This window comes from Myotis daubentonii, chromosome 4 (assembly GCF_963259705.1).
Source record: "Myotis daubentonii chromosome 4, mMyoDau2.1, whole genome shotgun sequence".
Taxonomy (NCBI): Eukaryota; Metazoa; Chordata; class Mammalia; order Chiroptera; family Vespertilionidae; genus Myotis; species Myotis daubentonii.
In genome coordinates this window covers 74407726-74428768 of record NC_081843.1, presented here as the reverse complement: position 1 = coordinate 74428768, position 21043 = coordinate 74407726, and the positions used below count along the sequence as shown (strand labels likewise).

The 21043-nt window shown below is 40.6% G+C and overlaps 1 pseudogene; it reads left to right on the top strand.

The window, feature by feature from the left end:
- Positions 1–20143: 20143 nt before the first annotated feature.
- On the top strand, positions 20144–20645 carry LOC132232426 (mitochondrial import receptor subunit TOM22 homolog; annotated as a pseudogene).
- The last annotated feature ends 398 nt before the right edge of the window (positions 20646–21043 follow it).

Here is a 21043-nt window from a genome sequence, read left to right as displayed (position 1 = left end):
GAACAAATCCATGTTGACCTATTTGGTCCCTTTCTTCTTCCCCATTAATGTTGCTGCTAGAGCAATTACCTCTACTTACTGAGTAATCAGTGAGACTGTGAGTGAGTTACTTAACCACTCTCAAGTTCATTATCTCCAACAGTAAAATGAAGATAATATGAGTTTTAGAGGATGATAATGGTGGCCAAATGAGATATGGAATTGTGAAAGTATCTTTATAGTGCCTGTCACCTGTAGGTGCTCAATAAATATTAGGTGTTTTTTTTTCTTTTTCTGTGTGTCTCCCAGTAGCACATCAACCCAATTGGAATATCTAGACATTTAGGACCACAAAGGAGTATGGCAAAGATAAATGGTAATACTAGGCTGTTGCCAGTGATAATGCTGTTAAGATGCTGACTTCAAAGCTTCTATGCAGGATAATGTTCTTCTATTTAATTGTGTTCATTTCCCCTGCTCCCCTCACTCCTCAACCCCTACAGCCCTCCTGAGAGTCCCAACCCTCCAAGGCTCCTTTCCCACTGAGTACCACACTTTCATAAAGTTCCGTAGTTAAAAAAAGTTGGAGATAAAACACAGCAAAGCACACACATGTTGATAAAGGAATAATAATTTAGATGGCCCCATGAGAGCAAATACAGGAATAATGATAATAAAAATTTAACATATTTTATTTTTCTGATATGTGGGAAATTGGGCAAGATTTCTAAGAGAGAATGGATAACTTCAATCACTTTCAGTATGCTAAAAATCATTTTAAGATATTGCCAATGAGTCAGCGAGATAATGCCTTATAAAACTAGAATGTATTTGTTTTTATCATATCCATGATGACCTGTAACAGTTTTACTGCATAGAAATAGATATGAATGTGTGCATCTGTGTGAAGCCCTAGGCAAATCAGTAAGACTAGCACATTGTTTTTACCCTCTTTAAACAGAGGGCAAAAATAAATAATTCAACCAGAAACTGGTGTCTTTTGGCTGATCATGCATTTAATTTAAAATAAATATAGCCCTGGCTGGTTTGCTCAGTGGATAGAGTGTCAGCCTGCGGACTGAAGGGTTCTGGGTTAGATTCCTGTCAAGGACACATGCCCAGGTTGCAGGATGGGTCTCCAGTAAGAGGGATGCAGGAGGCAGCTGATTAATAATTCTCTCTCATCATTGATGTTTCTATCTCTCCTTCTCCCTTCCTCTCTGAAATCAATAAAAAAAATATTAAAAATAAAATAAAATAAATATAGAAAAATTCCTGAAATATACAACATGGAAGCTATATTGGGACTATGTTGGGGAAAACTTTTGTTTTGTCCTGATTAAAGAAATTTTACAAAAATTGAAGTAGCAAGTGCTAACATAATAACATTTTATGTTTACCAAAAACATACTTTCCTGGAGTATTTTTATTTAGTCAATTTTTTGTCTAACAAGATAATATTTTACAGTGAAAACCCGTGACCTGATTTTATTTTTTTCTGCTGAACTCAAGAGAATACAATTAAACCAGAAATTACTAGAGTTCAGCAATACTAAAATAGCTAAACAGCTGAAATGGTATTGATAAATTATTCATAAAATGTAATTTTGATGATAATTTAATATTATTTAGTAAAGAGTTTAATTTCCTATCTAAAAGTTATTATTTCCAACTAGGAAGTCTTACTCCAAATAAATTTATATTTTTGTTATATAGTAGCAAAAATTACTTGAAATGGCTGGAGGCAAAAAGAGAATAACCCTCTGAGCCCAGCAAGTCATAATATTTCAATGTAATCTAATGAGTAGAGTGAATCAGTAATACAAAATCATTGTCGACTATTTTTGCTCTTCTTTCTGGCACTAGAGTGAAGAACAGCATTTGTGGAATACTGAGCATTTCAAACAAGAGCCAATGTAATTTAAATTTTTATTGCTACATTTAGTCCTTGGCTTTAAACAAACAGAAAAAAAGAAGAAAGCTCAAAAAACATAATTTGCTAAATCACAGTACCAATCAGATCAGGAACAATCCAAATGCGACATTTGGCTTTCCTTGGTTTCCTTCTGTGTTGCTAAGACATTGGACATGACTGAATGACAAGCAATATTTTGCAGAAAAGGAGTTCAGAATGTTCCCTTGACAAGGCTGAGATAGGAATATGGAGTCTGAGGCTATCTTCTTATTCTGTAACTAAGATGCTTTTGCTGCACTTCCCTCTTACTATTAATTGCCCTTGGGATGATTAACATTGGTTCCAAATTCCCAGTTCACAGGCTAATCAATCTGGTGAGGCTCCAGTAAATCTGCTAAGTAGCTTAGGTCAATTACATAAAAAATTCTATTCTTCCTCATGGAACAGAGTGTGGAATCTCAGAGGGAAGGCGGGGGAGGGTGGGTAGGTGGAAGGTAATCAGCCAAAGACCTTGTATGCATATATGCATAACCTGTGGACACAGACAATAGGGTGCTGAAAGTCTGGGGGTGGGGGGGAACAGGCTGGAAGGAGTCAAAGGGGGAAAAAGGGGACATATGTAATACTTTCAACAATAAAGAATTATTTTTAAAAAATTCTATGCTTTCTTAGAGGAGCAATCAGTGACCCAACATGTTAGTCATCAGGGTACACACACACACAGGGGTTTTAAATATAGCATAACCTTTTTTTTTGCAGTTAAAATCTTAAATTTGAATCCCCTTCAATGAGCATCTAAAATACCAGCAAGCCCTGGCTGGTTTGGCTCAATGGATGGAGCGTCGGCCTGCGGACTGAAGGGTCCCAGGTTTGATTCTGGCCAAGGACGCATGCCTACGTTGCGGGCTCGATCCCCGGTCGGGGGTATGCAAGAGGCAGCCAGTCGATGATTCTCACTCATCATTGATGTTTCTATCTCTCTCTCCCTCTCCCTTCCTCTCTAAAATCAATAAAATATATTTTTTAAAAAAAAAATAAAATAATAAATATATTATTTTAAAAATCACTTAAAATGTATTGATTTTCTACTACATAACAGTTTACTGTGCTGGACACAGTGAATATTAACTTCTATAGCATCAGATAAGTATTTACTGAATGATCACCCTGTGCCAAGCACTATTCTATGTCCTTCTTTGTATGAATCAGTCCAATTAATATTTGCAACAACTCAAAGCAGGAATAAGTCATGAGTTCTTCTCTTAGATTTGGGCAAGAAAGGCCCCACTCTGGTCTTCGTCTGGTTATACCACTTTCTGCAGGACAAGGCAATGTGCTTTCCTAGAACCTGCCACCTCCCTTCTTAACCACTTTGGTCACATGAGACGTTGGCAATGCCTGGCTAAATGGTCTAAGACCACTTTAGGGACTGTGTGACCCTTTCCCCTTTGTCCATTTTGCTTAGCAGTGATGGCGAACCTATGACACACATGTCAGAGGTGACACGCGAACTCATTTTTTTGGTTGATTTTTCTTTGTTAAATGGCATTTAAATATCTAAAATAAATATCAAAAATATAAATCTTTGTTTTACTATGGTTGCAAATATCAAAAAATTTCTATATGTGACATGGCACCAGAGTTAAGTTAGGGTTTTTCAAAATGCTGACACGCCAAGCTCAAAAGGTTCGCCATCACTGGAGTAGAGCGTGCCACTTCTATTGCAGCTGTAAGTCCTTTGATCAACTTTGAGAGTTTGTCGCTCCATTATCTTTGACACACTTTCTTCACATGGCTTTTGGCTCACCATTCTCTCTTGCTTTTTCACGGAACTTACTCACCTGCTTTGTCTCCTTTGCTATTTCCTCTTTATACTCCCCAACATTTGAATGTTCATGAGCCTCAGGGCTCAGTCTTCAGTCTTCTTTTGTCTTTGCGGTCCATTTCTAAGAGGCCCTATAAATATGGGCAGAAGATTCTATCAAATCTGTGTGTGCAGACAAACCAGAGTTCCCTTAGAAGAGCCACCAAAGTGAAGGGCTCAAAAACAGCTGAGGAGAACAGTTAAAGGAATTGGTCTGGAGGAGAAATGTCAGAGTGATGCAATGATTGTATGTCTTTAAATACTACTTTTAAAGGCTTCCAGGTAGAAAAGGGATTAAGCTTTTTCTGCATGTCTACATTAGGGATAATCAGGACAAGTGAGTGGGAGCTTGAGAGTTGAAGAGATCAAATAAATATGGAGCTTTCTAGTCATCATAGCAGGAATGGCTTTTCTTGACAAAGAAAAAATGCTCTGGCACTCAAAGTATGTGGTCATGGATCAGGGATCTGGGGTTGGGGAGAGGGGAGGGAGTAATCCTATAAAATCGATCTCAATCATTGGAAGGACTATAGAGTTAGATTATATAATGTTTGAGTCTACTCTAGTTTGGGGAACATATAGTTAATTCTCACATTAATAAACATAACCATGATAGTCATCACAATTCCAGAAGAGAAAATTAAATCTGGCCTATGAGAAGTTAAATCCAAATGAAAATACAAAAATTTTTGTCATTGATTTAACATTCACATTTTATTCTGTCCTCTTTCATTTTGAGAAAGGAATCCATATGAAGCAAATCTACAAAGGAGAGCAGTAGAGGTGAAAATATCACAGAAAAGGCAAGTAGTTTGACGAGTAAATTCATCGAGTTGAAACAAGTATGAAAACTCATTACAACCTGAATTTCTCACACATTTCAGTTTCTCCTCCTCTTTAAACTTCCTAATAGAAAAAGTTGAATTCACATTATTGCCAACTCCACTATTTGTGCTCACTTCAATAAAAAAATAAATAAATTAGAAATGCCTCCCTTTCCACATTTAGTTTAATTTGGAGTGTTATGATCTCTCGGGATTTATTTTCTGGTTTCTCAAAAGACCAAATCTTGAAAATCTCACTTTTAAACCCATAGGGTATATGTCTATTTCTACATTATTAGAGCGGGTAAATTGAGAGGGAATAAGGTTTGATTTAACACCTGTTAAATTCTGTAGACTATATATCAAAGAAAAAGTAAATACAACAATAAAGTTCTATTTTATTTTATACTTGAAGATAATCTTGCTGACCATTGTATAACTTGTATATTAGTGAAATTGGAAAAGAATAAATTTATAACCTCATCAGCTTTTATCGGTGTATATGTTTCTTTCTCCAATTCAACAGTTTTGTTAACTCATTAAAGGCAGAAAAAGTCTTTTTTTAAAAGTCATCAAGTCTCAAATAAATCACAGATAAAATAACAGTGATTCATTGAACACGTTTTGTGTGCCTGGTGCTTTACATATATTATTTTCTATTATTAGCAAACTGCTTTGTATTTACAGATGAGAAATCTGATACTTAAAGAGTTTTAGTTACTGCTTTTCCAAGGACACATAACTAACAAGTTGCAGGGTCTCTAGATTCAAAGTCTGGCTTCTGTTACCCCATCCAACAGTATTATCTACTACTAGAAGCCTGGTGCACGAAATTCATGCACTTGGGGAAGGGGGTTCCTCAGCCCAGATTGCAAGAGGGCGCAGGCCAGGCCAAGGGATTCCACTGGTGCATGATTGGGGCCAGGGAGGGATGCAGGAGGTTGGCTAGCTGGGGAGGGACTGCGGGAGTGCTCCAGGGTGTGTCCATCCCATCTTGCTCAGTCCCTATCAGCTGTACCCCAGCAGCAAGCTAACCTACCAGTTAGAGTGTCTGTCCCCTGGTGGTCAGTGCACATCATAGCGAGTGATTGAGCAGCCTTAGTGTATCATTAGCATAATACACTTTGATTAGTTGAATGGATGGCTGGGTAACCAGACACTTAGCATATTAGGCTTTTATTATATAGGATGTTACATTCCTTATAAAGCATGTGGCAGGGGCTGTTTTTGCCTACCAAATATCCATTCTCTCCCTCTTTCTTATTGTAGAACACTGAATTTTAACTGAGCACTGTTTTTCAGCCTCCCCTGCATCTAAGAATGAACAGGTGACTATAAAATATATGGAATATGTAATCTGTAAATGGAATGTTTTCTGGAACTTCTTTCTCCCTCCCGACCCCACCCTTGCTTTGTGAGATGTCCATGGTATACCTAGAGCTTTAGCAACTATTTTGACCCATCAGAGGACTGAAGTTGTTCCCCTCAATGTCAGGCTAAACTCAGATGTTTTGAAAAAGGATAAACTTTTGAAGGATAATTCCTTCATAGATAAAACTTAGAAGATAATGTAGCTAATATGAAGTGTATCAGGAATTAACTATTAAAATCTTTCTGTGTACTGTATTAGGCCAAAAGTGCTTACATTTTTACACGTGAAAGAATAACATAAAGATGTCTCTAAAATGCGGAATCCTGGGCTCAAGATTTAGAGAGTCTGACTAAGTTGGTCTGAGGGGATCTTTATTTTTAGCTAGCACTCACAGGCATTCTAATGTTGATGCCCTGTATCCAAAAACTTTGTTTAGAAACTATTAACTCTTTTGTGCCACATATTTTTATTATCAATTTAGCCACTGTTAAATAAATTTGAATTTGATTCCGTATACGCTATGCTCATAAAAATAAAATATTATTTAACTAGAGGCCCAGCGCACGATTAAACCGTGCACGGTTAGGATCCCTAGGCCTAGCTGCCATCAGGGCCATGTCCACCGCCCAGCATTGCTCCTCCACCTCCGTGGCCCCTGCCCCGTGAACCTCCATGCTCACAGCCTCCACCCTGCGAGGCTCCTTGGCCTCAGCCGCCCAAACCCCGAGACACTCCTCTGCTGCCCCACGAAGCTCCGTGCTCATAGCCCCCCGCCCCACTCCTCCACCTCGCCTCCACTGCCCTGCGGAGCTCCACGCCAACAGCCTCTGCCCCGCGAGCTCCTTGGCCTCACCACCCGGCGAAGCTCCATCCTCACAGCCCCATCCCGCTCCTTCACCTCGTGTCCACCACCCCTGCCCCGCAACATTCCTCCGCCTCAGCCACCCAGGGAAGCTCCATGCTCACAGCCCCCCACCCCGCAAAGCTCCTCCGCCTCTGCGGCCCCACCCCACCACGCCGTGAGAGCCGGACCGGCCCTTTGGTCATTTGGGCTCACAGCTCCCTCCTCCCGCCGCTGTGCCATGGGCGGCCAGGGGTCCACAGCTCCCACTCCCTCAGTTCCCTAGCCTGCTGTTTGGTCGTCTGCCCGGGTCGTGATGGCACCTGGCTTTTTATATATATGAGGATGGCTTCCTTAAAATACACCCTCTTAATGTGGGACACTGTGGGCTACTCCCAGATCAGCCATGCTTGGAGCCACCCAAATAAATAAATGGTAACTGTCATTACCACATGTTCTACAAAATTTTTTAAATTTTTGAATAGATATTCCATTTGCCAGGGTTAAAAAATCAAGGTGTCCTGTACACCAAAAGGTGGTGGGTTTCATTCCTGGCCAGGGCACATTAGTGGCTGGAGGTGGAAGGAGTCAGAAGTGGCTGCTAATGAGTACAGGGTTATTTTAGGGGTAATAAGGATGTTCTGGAACTAGAGAGTGCTTGATAGTTGCATAACTTATGGATATACTAGAAATCAATCCTATCTAATAAAAGAGAAACATGGTAATTAGTGTACGACCGCTACCCTTCCCATTGGCTAATCAGGGCGATATGCAAATTAACTGCCAGCCAAGATGGTGGCCGGCAGCCAGGCAGCTTGAAACTAACATGAGGCTTGCTTGCTTCAGCGACGGAGGACTCCAACGTTCCCCGCCTGCTGCTGCAGGCCTCTGAGCTGCAACTCTAAGCAACAAATATAGAAGCTAAACAAAACCCCAGAAACCTGCTTTAGTCTACCGGGCTTCAACCAGCAGGATCGCAACATTGTAAACAAAGGCCAGATACCTGCTTTCAGCAGTGGAGGCCTAAGCTAAAGCTGGCCCAGAATAAAAAAGAAAAAAAGGAGCAGTTGGGAGCTTCAGTCACTAGCCAGCCTGAAAACAGCCCTCAGCCCCTCACCCAGACTGGCCAGGCACCCCAGTGGGGACCCCCACCCTGAAGGGTGTGTGACCAGCTGCAAGCAGCCATCATCCCCTCACCCAGGCTGGCCAGGCACCCCAGTGGGGACCCCCACCCTGATCCAGGACACCCTTCAGGGCAAACCAGCCAGGCCCAACCCGTGCACTAGGCCTCTATCCTATATAGTAAAAGGGTAATATGCCCCCCAGCACCGGGATCAGTGGAGCCGAGAGGCCTTTGGCACCGGGATCAGTGTGACAGGGGGCAGTGCCCAAACCCCCTGATCGCCCTGTGGCTCTGTGTGTGACAGGGGGTGGGGCCACAACCTCCCTATCCGCCCTGCTCTGTTCGTGACAGGGGAAGGCGCCCCAACCCCCTGATCAGCCCTGCTCTGTGCCTGATAGAGGGGAGCTCCCCAACCCCCTGATCGCCCTGAGGCTCTGTGTGTGACTGGGTGCGGTGCCCCAACCCTCTGATTGGCCCTGCTCTGTGTGTGACAGGGGGCAGCGCCCCAACCCCCTGATTGGCACTACTCTGTGTGTGACGGGGTAGAGCCATAACCTCCCCATCGGCCCTGCCCTGAGTGTGACAGTGGCGGCTCCCCAACCCCCTGATCGGCTCTGCTCTGTGGGTGATAGAGGGCGGCGCCCTCACCCCCTGATCCACCCTGCTCTGTGCATGACAGGGGGCGGTGCCCCAATTCCCCAATCGGCCCTGCTCTGAGCCCGACCAGGGGCTGCACCTAGGGATTGGGCCTGCCCTCTGCCACCCGGGAGCTGGCCTAAGCCAGCAGGTCGTTATCTCCCGAAGGGTCCCAGACTGCGAGAGGGCACAGGCCGGGTTGAGGGACCTCCCCCTCCCCCCGAGTGCACAAATTTTTGTGCACCGGGCCTCTAGTAAATTATATATTTTAAAATGGCGACTTTTACATGTGAATTGTATTTCAATTTAAAAAATAACTTTGTACATATCATTTCATATGAGTATAGATATTCTTATAGAATAAAATCCCAGAAGTGGAATTGGTGTGTCAGTGTGTCAGAAGTCATGCACACTTTTACTTTGCAATTTTCATAGATTTTGCTGAATTTTTCTCTAGGTTTGTGTACCAGTTCATACTCTCATCAACATGTATGAGGGGGCTTGTTTTATCATAACCTTGCCAACACAGTGTGTTGTCAAACTTTTATCAATCTGATAGATTTTTAAGTGATATCTTGGTATTATTTTAATTTGCTGCTCTCCTATTATGCATGAAGTGGAGTTGTTGTTTTTGGTGTGTGCGTGTGTGTGTGTGTGTGTGTGTTTGTGTGTGTGTGTGTGTGTGTATTTATTTATTTATTTATTTATTTATTTATTTATTTATTTTGCCTATTTCCTATCAAGTAACTTTAATTCATTGGAAATGTTTGCTTGTACTGCCATGTTTTACAACATAAGAATCTGTAATTCTTATGGCAAGAAGGAGCTTGCTCTGTTTCCAACCCTCTCAATCAACCCCAATTTTAGTTTTACCCTTCAGCTCAGTATATAATTACTCAAATTGCAATGATTCTCTCTAGCTACAAATTGTACCTTTACAGAAAATGAACCAACTGATATCAAGAGAAAATAATTGCTGAGTTTTTAGCCTTTGGATCTGAGCTTTGAAAACCAAACAAAAAGTTGCAACCTCTCCACACTACAATAATCTCTCAATCCTGACTTCTGAATCCCCCCGCCCCACTCCCCTCAAGGTTAAATCTATGATTTATAGCTCTTTTCTTCTAGCTAGAAACATAGACCATATAAACACTGTTCATTACTTAAACACATTTATTTGTATAGTTCCCTTCATCACTGATGATTAATGTGTAATAACTTGGATCACAAAATGTGCCCATTTTCTGGGTGGAAAAACAGGCTCTGATGAGAATTTCCATGTTGAGATCAATGGCTAGTCTATCTGCCAATAATGTACAGCTATTTCAATTTTCAGCGGTAATATTTTAGATTCTACAATTTCAAAACAAATATTTTTACTGTAATTTCTAAAATGCTCTCAATTAAATTCATTTCCAAGCAGATGCGTAATTTAAGACTTAAGTAGTACTTTACACCAATTTTCTCTTAGGATTTTCCCTACCTAGATCTGAAGGCTTAACATCTCTGAGTCTTAGAAAAGTTGTTCAAGATTGTAGAAACAAAAGTCACAATTGCATTGGTTATATTACATTAGTGTACAAAAGCCACGTGGTTTGTGGCTGCCATATTTGACAGTGCATTTAAAATAATTCCATCATTATAGATAGGACCAGTTTCATTGGTGTGCAACCCAAGCAGCTACACAAAGCCCCAAGCTTAGAGGGATCTGTGTTTGTTTTAATGCTTTGCTGTTGCTGTCTTGAAATTCTTTATAACTTTTAGACAAAGGGCCTCACACTTCTATTTTGAACTGGAACTGGCAAATTTTGTGTGGATCCTGATGGAAGAAAGTTGTATTTGGAGTGCTTTATTATGCATCAAAGTAGTAAAGAAGACAGGTTATAGTTGCAATAGACCTTATTGGAGAAGGGAGATTTGAACTGCTCAATGTTGCCATGAGCTTGTTTCTCCAGCCTAGAATAAAACACTTGTCCAGCCTCCCCTGTGGAAAAAGGGCCAACCAGATACAGATCTTCACACAAGATTTGTACTTGTGTGCAGCATAGCTGGGTCCTGCCCCCTTGGGACTGCCTCTTGCACTGACCAGCTGCTCCTACCCCATGTCTATCCTGGAACTAACCCTAAAGAAAAATTTTCCCAAAACTCACTCCAAACAGACAAAACTCTGAATTCAAAATCAGTGAGCAAGTTTTTACGTAGGAATAATTCTCACATGGGTACAAATGTCTTTTGAATCCAGTCTTCTCATTGCCTAAATACTTTCAGATAAAGTGCCAAGGTGAGAGGCAAGCCCATATTTAGATTCATAGCTGCCCCATAAACTGCAACAACCAAAACATGCTGACTTATCTGAACTACAATACCAAACCTTACATTTTCATCTCCCCATGCCACAAAGTTCTCACAATTATGATAGGTGGGAATGTTCTGTATTTTCCCGTTTTCCCATGCAAATCCTATGCCTGTTTTTTCACTTACTAAATAAACTTGCCCCATTATGGTGATAATAGCTTTTAGAGAAGCATGGAGTAACAGAGAGTAGCAGCCAGTAAAGCTCTTTCTGGGGTGTTTTCCTTGAAGTTTAGGAGTTAAGGAGCTATTATTTGTCAAAGAGAACATAGGGATTTCCAGATGTACAGCATTGGTGAATTTATCTCAAGGGATGTTGGGAAATGAATAATGGAAGGAGCACAAGCTATGTGCCTGGGAAGAAAACTTCAGGGCAATAATTACCAAGATTATAATGAAAACCAAGTGGTAATTAGCTCTATTGGTTAAGCTAATTAAGGGAGCAAAAAATACTTTGAGAAAATAAAATTTCAGATGTTTAATATTATAGCATTTTTACTACAACTTCAGAATAGCTTTGAGAACATGTAAGTGTAATTTAGAAGATAGGTCTCTATATAATGGAGTGGTAGGAGTGGCAATAAATGGTGTTAAAAGCACATTAAAAGCTGTATGTAATTCACAAGTCCATACTTTGGATTAAGCATGCCAGAAAGTGCTTGTGTTTAATGTCATATCTGAGCCTTCATTAGATTGTTGTGCCTTTGAGTTTCTGCAACTGAAAATTATAGAGTTAGCCATAATATTTTCCCCACCCAAATTGTTGAAATCTGTGCTTTTATCATTACACAACACAAAGAAAAAAAGGAATGTCTTATATCAGAATTATTTTGTACTTTCACAACCAAAGTTACCTGAATGAAGACCCTTTACCCATCCATCTATCCATTCATTCATTTGCTCATTCATCAAACAACAAGATTCCCCCATTATTCTTTGCCAGATGCTGACCTAGGACATAGGGTCACAAAAGCAAGTGAGGTAAGGCTATTGTCTTCAAGTAGCTTGCAGTCTGGTGGGAGTAGAAATATCTGTTTGGTGGATGACATTAATTTGGAGAAATTCTTAGTCATTATTGTTTCTGATATGTCTTCTGTTCCTTTCTCCGTTCTCTTTCTATTATTCCCATTATGCACATGGTACATCTTTTGTATTGTCCTACAGTCCTTGGATATTCTGTTCTATTTTTTCAATCTTTTTTTTTTGTTTGTCTTTCATTTTGGGAGGTTTCTATTGATATATCCACAAGCTCAGAGATTCTTTCCTAAACCCTGTCCAATCTACTAATAAACTCATCAAAGGCAGTCTTCATTTCTGTTACAGTGCTTTTGATCTCCAGCATTTCTGTTCATTTCTTTCTCAGGATTTTCATATCTCTGCTTTTATTGTCCATCTGCTCATGCATGCTGTCTACTTTATCCATTAGAACCCTTAAAATGTTAATCATATTTGTTCTAAATCACCAATCTGATAATTCTAACATATCTTCCATGTCTAGTTCTGATGCTTGCTCTATCTCTTCAAATTGTGTTTTGGCCTTTTGGTATGCCCTGAAATTCTTTTCTTGAGAGATGGACATGACATACTGGTAAAAGGATCTGCTATATACAGGTCTTTAGTAATGTGGTGGTGAGGTTTCTGGGGAGGGAAGCATTCTGTAGTCCTAGGACTAGGTCTCAGTTTTTTACTGAAAATATGCCTATGGCCTGTGAACTACTCAAGTGTTTCTCAATTTTTCCACCCGTTATGTGGGACAGGATGGCTAGAATTGGCTATTAGGTGGGCTGGAATTGGCTATTTCCCGTCTCCCAGATTAGTTAGGCTCTGGTAATATATATCTCAGCAGGTTAGGCTCCGGTTGACTAGTTTCTCCTGAGGGCAGGCCTTGTGAAGAAGAGTGCTCTGGCATTTCAACCTTGTTCCTTTCCCCCTCCTTCTGCCCACAACATGAGGGGATTTCTCTCCAGTATTCACCATGAGAACCTGGTCAAGCTTTTGAAGGTAAAAGCCAAAAAGTGTGGGGCTCCCCTATGAGTGGGTCCCTGTGGAGTTTTTAACTCTCAGACTTGTGTACATTGAATCCCCAGCAATTTGTCTATTACAATCCAGGTTTTCCTACGTTGGCATTGTGTCCTCTGGCGGTTTCTGCTTGTGAGTCTTTGCTCCGGTGAGCCATGACTCCTTGTATTCTCCAGTTTGCCTCTCTACTCTTGGGGGCAGTGGTTTTCCCTGTGTCCTCTTCTCTCATGGATCCAAGAAGAATAGTTGATTTTTCAGTCTGTTTCTCAGTCTTTTTTTGTATCTCCTTAGATACGAAACCAGAAACCAGAAGTAGAATATTTTAATACTATTTGTATTGTCAGATAAGGGTAAAACATTTTAATTTCCACTTCCCTGACTTGTGGTGACATTGGCATCTTTCATGTATGCCTTTGAATCTAATCTTAAAAGATGAGTCAGTGTTCAGCAGAGGGAAAAATATGAGCAAAAGCATAGTTGTATGAATTGTCCACAGTTCCCAGGGTGTTTTATGGGCACTGAAATTGCTTAGGATAGAGGATGAGAGAGTGACTTCAAGAAAAATGAGGCTTAGAGTAGAGAGGGCCCACAGTGCCAGTTGTTTGGACTTAATCCTGCCCCATAGTGCAGAGCTATTGAAGGGTTTTAAACCGGGCTGCAAAAGGTCAGATTTGTTTTTGGGGAAAAAAAGTAATCTCTCAGCTGTGAGAAGAGTGAAATGGGATGAAAGCACAGAGACTGAAAAGAGAAGATCAAATTGGAGGGAACTGCAGTGGGAGGGCAGAGGTACAGGGCCTGGAGGTGGAGGAGTAGCGGGGCAGATGGGAGAGGGGTTAGGAAGACAGAGCCATGGCACCACCTGCCAATTATCTGTGAGGGTGGGAAAGTGGGAAGCCAGTTAGAGAGTCAGTTTTCCATCTGAGTGTTGCTGTAAATGGCTTTACATAGAAAAAGACAGTTACAGAGTAGTTAAATTTCAGTAGGGTTTCTACAGATATATTTTTCTAACTTAAAAAAATGCACATTTACTTAAGAGACAGACAATATTGGCTGACAAGAACCAGTAATAAATGAACTGCAAGGGAAAACTAATAGAAAAATATTTTTTAAAATGAAGGGAAAAAATGTAAAATACAGGTGATTGAGGATATGAAAGAAAAACAGAGAGGTTTTAATATTTGTTTGTTTGTTTACATATCCTTTACATACAACAGCATATGCTCTGAGAATATAGAGTATTAATTTATGGGAGACAATAGATTCTGAAACATAAGTCTGATGAAAATCTCAAAGTGACCACTACTCCAAACCGCCATAGTTGAGTTCTCTTAAGAACCTGAGTATCACCGTGCAGCACTCCCTTAACCTCCCAATGCTGTTTAATATAAAGAGAAATTATTACCCATATTTTATAGACTGGAGTCCTGAGGTATGAAATAAGTTATCTGTTAGTTATTTATTATTAGGCACTTATTTCATTGCTGGGGTAATTTTCATCTGAGTTCTGAAATCCCTTAACATTCCTGGACTGCTTCCCTTCCTCAGAGTGTTTTAGGCACAGCAATTACTGATGCTATTTCTCTAACTCTGTATATGCCAACCTTTGGATAAATACTGATTTATCTTGGAATCAGTGATACTTTTTAATGTATGTCTGTAAAAATCATCTTTGGTTGAAGGATACTGTGGAAAACAATGCTTTGTATTATCATCTTCCTAAAACTCCCATGAAATAAAACATATTAACTTAGGGAATGTATAAAAGCAACATTGGGCATTTCCATCATTTTAATTTTATAATTTAATTTTGGCATAGTTAGCAAATATGCTGTGAATGTTGGTGCCCCCCGCCCCCAACTAACCCACATTGTAATGAATGGTGTTAGGAGGTGAGCCTCTAGGAGATGATTGCATCATGATGCTGGAGCCCTCCTGAAGGATTAGTGTTCTTATAAGAGAGACCCCCTGCTTCTCCCACCATGTGAGGACATAGCCAGAAGGCGCCAGCTATGAACCAGGAAGAGCGTCCTCACCCGAAGTGCAGGTGCCTTGATCTTGGACTTTCAGCTTCCAGACTGTGAGAAATAAGTTTTTGTTGTTTATAAGCTACCCAGTCTGTGATATTTTGTAGTAGCAGCCCAAATGGACTAAGACAAGCACAAAGAAAAAATAATAATCATCCATATTCCTGCCATCCTTAACTAATCACTATTATCATATTGTCATTGCCCTCCTCCCCCATTTTAAAAAGAAAAATTAGTCTAGTCTCATACTTGTTTCAGGGAATTCAAATAATAGAATTTCACAAAGAAAGAAAAATTAAAAGAAACTGTTGAACTGGAAATAATTTTGTTGTTGTTGTTAATCCTCACCCAAGGATTTTTTTTATTGATTTTTAGAGTGGAAGGAAGGAGAGAGAGAAATACATCAATGAGAGAGAGACACATCAATTGGTTGCCTTCCTCACATGCCCCAGGTCTTGACTGGGGTGGGGATTGAGCCTGCAACCCAGGTAGATGCCCTTGACTGGAACTGAACCCAAGAACCTTTAGTCTGTTGGCCGATGTTTTAACCACTGATCAAAACCAGCTAGGGCTGTAAATAAATATTTCTTTGCCATAAAATATATTATTTGCTGCAGGACTCTAAATACTCCGACATGTTAAAAGGCTGGATTCACTGTCCTTTTTAAAACACACACACACATTTTAATTGGATATATCATCAATGACTAATGACTTTCTGCTAAAAAATGAGAACTGTAGCATCTTTACACTCGCTCCAATCTCTTTATCCTACCCCAGTTCAAAACATTACCTTCTATTTTATAATCATAATTCTCATATAAATTTTAGCAGGCATGGCTAATGCACTGAAAAACCCTCTGTCTAAACCTCTGCCATTCTCAATATTTTCCACATGGAAGCAGCTGCTCCTGAAAACTCTCTCCCCCACTGTCAACTTCCAACCACAGCTTTTCAACACAATCAACAAGTCTGACTTCCTTTCTCCTGCCCCCACATCTCTAATAAGGTCCAAGAGAAAGGTAAGTGGGAAAATGCCTAGAGAATTAATAACTACAGAGTTTTACTTTGCTTGTGGGAGAGGGAAAGAAGCTATGAACATTCATGCATTAATAATTTTGACTCTATGATTTTTTGTAACACTGCAATGATCTAGAATGAGGAATGTAAACAGTAGAACTCAAGTGATACAACTGGCTTCTGAGAACTTAACAAGGAAGTGGTGACAGGAAGTCCAGGGAGAACAGGGTCAAGAGGCAAAGAATGATGGGAAGGGTATTTCCAGTGTTTCCAGTATCAGAGAGCCTGGCATAGGGGCAGCACCCCCATCTCAGGGGAGTGCAGCCAGTCTCTACTCATCTCCAGGCTTCCTACTCATTTAAACAGAAAGCTCAGTATTTAGAGCTAAACATCTGGCTTGACAGCAGGGAACATGTGTTAATGGTAGTTCAGAGGAATTGCTGTGTTTGCAGCTGTTTCTTCTTGATAAAATAATTGTTGTTTCAAATGGGGAATTATTATGTAGAATCAGAGTCAAATGAAAAAGTGGTGTCTTACCACAGCTTGATTTAGCGGTATATAAATAGGTTTTGGGAAAGGAAGGTATAACATTATAAAGCAAGATCATTATAAATAGTAGATAAGGACTTTCCTAAAGAACAAAAGGGAACAATTCCAGAGAAATGTGACATGTGACAAGAGGCTTGGGTCACATGTCAAATCAATGACTACACACGTTTTCTAACCCTATTTCATAGAACACACACACACACACACACACACACACACACACACTTACTTGTTTAATCTGCTTTGCCCAGATTACAAACTTAGTTGTGTACTGAAAGGCACAGAAAAGCTGGTTGAAGCAGCTATTTGTATGATTTAAAAATATTTCCAAAGTACTGAGCCAAGGGTCAAACTGTAATTTACTTGCAAAACTATTAGTTGAAGAAAGAAATTAATTTAAAAAAAAATTTTTTTTTTTGCCTGTATCTGCAAAGAGCAATTGAGAGAGTGCAGATGACTTAGGTCCTAGGGTGAGAAGGTAGCCTGGGGGACTAAAAAGAAACAGAAGCTGAGAAAGAGATTGCAGAACATGCTGCATGTGCTGATTTTCTTTTCCTGTGATACTTGGCCATGGTAAAGACCCTAAACTAGCTAAACATTAAAAATGTGAAGGTCTTGCCGAAACCGGTTTGGCTCAGTGGATAGAGCATCGGCCTGCGGACTGAAGGGTCCCGGGTTCGATTCCGGTCAGGGGCATGTACCTGGGTTGCGGGCACTTCCCCAGTGGGGGATGTGCAGGAGGCAGCTGATCGATGTTTCTCTCTCATCGATGTTTCTAACTCTCTATCTCTCTCCCTTCCTCTCTGTAAAAAAATCAATAAAATATATTTTAAAAAAATGTGAAGGTCTTATGTTACAAGGGCAGAATAGATGGAACTTGGTAAGTACAGGGTAGCAAGAATTTCAGAACTTGGAAAACACAAAGAATCTGGATGTAAACTGCTCCTCAGACTGGAAGATCACAATTGACTGATTCATTTTTCTCAACTCACTGATTCATTCTTCTGCCAGCTCAATCTTCTATTGAACCCCTTTTGCATGATTAATACATTTTATCTTATTAAAAATATTAATATAGCCCTGGCCGGTTTGGCTCAGTGGATAGAGCGTCGGCCTGCAGACTGAAGCGTCCCAGGTTCGATTCGGGTCAAGGGCATGTACCTTGGTTGCAGGCACATCCCCAGTGGGGAGTGTGCGGGAGGCAGCTGAATCGATGTTTCTCTCTCATCAATGTTTCCAACTCTCTATCTCTCTCCCTTCCTCTCTGTAAAAAAATCAATAAAATATATCTTAAAAAATAAAAATATTAATATACATGTACCATATAAGCACTTACATTTTTATATTACCATGAAATATTTACAAAAAATTGGTCATATTTTAGGCTGGAAAGGAAATAGTGCAAAGTGTATAATTTGTATTTGCTACATACTCAGATCACAAAATGCAGTAAAAAACTAACCACTTTGAAATTTAAAAACACCCTCCTAAATAACTATTGGGTCCAAAAAATAAAATTGAAATGGAAATAACTGATAATTTGGACATTAAAAATAATGATAATACCACACTTAAAACAAATGGGAGTGGTTCTTATTTTTAGAGGACAATTCATAGATTAAATAATTTTATCACTGCAAAAAAATTTTAAGTTAATAACTAAGCATTTACCTAAAAATCTAGGAGCATAATTGCAAAATAAACTTAAAGAAATATAATTCATAAAAATTGGTCACAATTTAGTGAATTAGAAAAAGAAAAACAATGTATAAATCCAAAAATATAGTTTCTTTAAAGTTATATTTTATGTTGTTGGTCTTTAAGATGGTTACAGATAGATAGATAGATAGATAGATAGATAGATAGATAGATAGGTATTTGTATTGATTTCAGAGAATAAAGGGGAGAGAGAGAGAGAGAGAGAGAGAGAGAGAGAGAGAGAGAGACATAAATGATGAGAGACAATCATTGATCGGCTGCCTCCTGCACGCCCCACATTGAGGATCGAGCCCACAACCAGGGCATGTGCTCCAACCAGGAATCAAACCATGGACTTCCTGGTTCATAAGTCTACACTCAACCACTGAGCCATGCTGGCTGGGCTAAGATGGTTTTTTATAAAGATTATGAAATAGACATATTTTGGTCAAAGCAGGTCATTCATAGACAAATCAGGCCATATCTAGGGCCTTACATAGGCTATACACTACTATAATTTTTCTCTTAATATTCAATAGTTTTTACTTGATAATATTTCTTATTTTATTCACACATATGTTGTTTGAATATCCACACAATATCAATGTGCCTGCATTTCCACCTATATCTCTAGGTGGAGGTATATTTATAAACATTTCTGCAGCAGAATAAAGTAAATATTGTCAGGAAAGGAGTGCTGTTTGAAATAGAAAAACATAAACATGTTTCTCACTGGACTTTGGACTCTGTAAAAACTAACTGCTCTTCTGGATAACTAAATCAACAGAGATTTCAACCAGCTGGACTATAATCACACACCAGTGTAATTGGTGCCTCAGGGAAATCGGTGAAACTGGAAAACCAGTTAGGACAGTGGTGAGCTATTTCTTGGATCCTGGAATTTTTCCTTAAGCCTGGGTCTGCTGCAACCTTTTGCAGCAAGGATTCAGGATCTAGAGAAGGGGCTGATGTACAAACGGATACACTACACAAGAAATATAAATTTAGAAGGCACAAGGAGCCAGGCGGAGACCTTACTCTCTAGCAGAGAGGCTCTCTGAATCCCCAAACCCATTAGCTTTTATTTACTAGAATACACATTTGCCCTTTAGCAAAGCAAACAGGCATATCAATGGTAAAGTTTGGTAAACAATAAAAGGATTACTAGGTTAGGGGATTGCTTTCAGCCATTCGCCAAAAGCAGGGCAATATTATGCTGATTTTCAGCCCTTGCTGAATATCAAAGTCCATTAGCCTTCCAGTAGGCTTCTTGCATAATTACGCTATCTACTTGTTGGTCTTAGCCTCCTGCATGGGTCTTCACTTCTCTTTGTTCTGGGTGTGGCTCCTTTGATGAACTTCTAAAATCATTTTGTTACAAACAAGGACCTAGCCATTGTTCTTATGGACACACCAAACAGAATGCAGATGTTTCCAATTGAGATAAATTTTGTTTAGAAATATAAATTCTGTGTCTTTCTTGAATGAGGCTACTACAGAGTTAGGAGGAAAAATCTTTGTACTAAATTGAAAAGAATTGTTCTTGAGAGATGAGAGTGCCTTTTTATTCAGTTATTAGAGGCCCAGTGCACAAAATTTGTGCACTCAGGGGGGGTCCCTCAGCCCGGCCTGTGCCCTCTCACAGTCCGGAAGCCCTCAGGGGATGTCTGACTGCCACAGAGGCGGGAGAGGCTCCCGCCACCACCACTGCGCTTGCCAGCTGTGAGCCTGGCTTCTGGCTGAGCAGCACTCCCCTTGTGGGAGCGCACTGACCACCAGGGGGCAGCTCCTGTGTTGAGTGTCTGCCCCCTGGTGGTCAGTGTGTACTTGTCACTTTTCATAGATTGGGGGGGACCAAAGGATCTCTGAGGGTGTGGATTGGGAAATCTCTTCTGGAGAAAGAATAAAGGTGGGCCCCCCTACAGCCATGGCTGCCATAGTCGCTGCCCCTGGTCCAGGTGCTCCCCTGCCCCCCAACGAATTGCTTCTGAAAGGTGATGTGGAGAAGACTGAGGGGGAGCTGGAAGAGGATGAGCCCAGTGAGACCCGCTCGGAGAGACTCTGGGGTCTGACGGCAGAGAGGATCTGGTCCACAGCCGGAGCCACTTTTGATCTCTCCCTTTTTGTGGCTCAAAAAAATGTACAGGTTTCCAGGGCAGCCTTATGGATCGGGATACCTTCCTTCACGATCCTGGTTCTTCCTGTTCTCTTTGAGACTGAGAAGTTGCAAATGGAGCAACCGCAGCAACTGCAGCAGCAGCAGATACTCCTAGGACCTAACAGGGCTGTCAGGAGGAAAGCCAGGGGCTCTACCTTCACTTCCTGGAAAGATCTAGATTGTTACTGCTCTATTTGACCTGTCTTGGTGGGAAAAGTTTGCAAATTCAATACTGTTTGAACTGATTTTTTTTCTTTTTCTTTTTGGCACCAAAAAAACCTGGTTGGGGAAAATTTCCCCTTCATTGTCTCATGGAGAGACTCCCAACTTGCAATTGTGCCCTCCAAGCCTTCCTGACTGACTTCTCTCCTCACTCTGACACCACAGTGCATCGATGCAGATGGTCACTCCAACTCCAGCCATGCTGCCTCTCCCTAAGTTACTCCTAACCCGAAGGTCTCCTCAGCGTCTGCTTGCGGAGTAGGAACTGATGCCAGTGGGAAGGATGTACCCCTGACCATTAACGACCATTTTGTTTTGACATGCACACTATATGAAATACAAAATGCATTACAGCTGTAGCTGGAAAGCAGCCACTGTGGATTTCTATGTCTGCTGGAAACGATGGAGGGCTGGCAGCAGTTTTAACCGCAGGATGGGTACTGCAGA